Below are 968 nucleotides of genomic sequence, written 5' to 3'. Positions count from 1 at the left end.
ACATAGAAAACAGCTGTTTGAAATTCTAATAATATTTCACAATTTAAACATACAATCAAAATCAAAAATTTTCCCAGCTTCAAACTTTGGAACAGTAGTGTATATGTGGACTGACATTATTATATATCATATAAACAATGCTGACAACACAATGTCACGTTTTGAATCAATGACCCTCTGCTGTGATGTTTTGTATATTTCTGAGTGTGACTGCAGTGTTGGCTGTGTGTTTGATTCAGTGAATCAGTGAATCACTCACTCTCCACCACTCCTCGTTAGAATCATCGATCACAGTGATTCGATCTCCTGGACTGACGGAAGCAAACACAGAGACGGATTGACAAAAACACAGACAGACTGTGATTGTGTCGTCACTCATACAGATGATGAGGATGAGGATGTGTATAGATACAGATGTGCTAGATGACACTCACTGCACGTCTAGGTCATCCTTCTCTGTGGCTCTGAAGCGATACGGAGACAGATAATAGTGAGACTGAGAGAAAATGGCCAGTTTACCTGGCGAAGGCTTCTTACTCTGAAACAAACCACACAAAAGAGAAGAACACCTGTGCTGATTAACACATGCAGACATTCAAAATCATCACCATCATCATCACCATCATGATCATCATCCTCACCACCATCACCATCATCACAACCACATCACCACCAACATCATCACCAACATCATCACCACCACAACCACCATCATCACCATCACCATCACATCATCATCATCACAACCACCATCACCACCAACATCATCACCACCATCATCACCATCACATTATCATCATCACAACCACCATCACAACCACCATCATCACCAACATCATCACCACCACCACCACAACCACCATCATCACCATCACAACCACCATCACCACCACCACCATCATCACCACCACAACCACCATCATCATCATCATCATCATCACCATCACATCATCATCATCACAACCACC

The sequence above is a fragment of the Sinocyclocheilus grahami genome, unplaced genomic scaffold (genome assembly GCF_001515645.1).
Source record: "Sinocyclocheilus grahami isolate Dianchi unplaced genomic scaffold, SAMN03320097.WGS_v1.1 scaffold577.1, whole genome shotgun sequence".
NCBI lineage: Eukaryota > Metazoa > Chordata > Actinopteri > Cypriniformes > Cyprinidae > Sinocyclocheilus > Sinocyclocheilus grahami.
Note: the sequence above shows the minus strand (reverse complement) of the source record.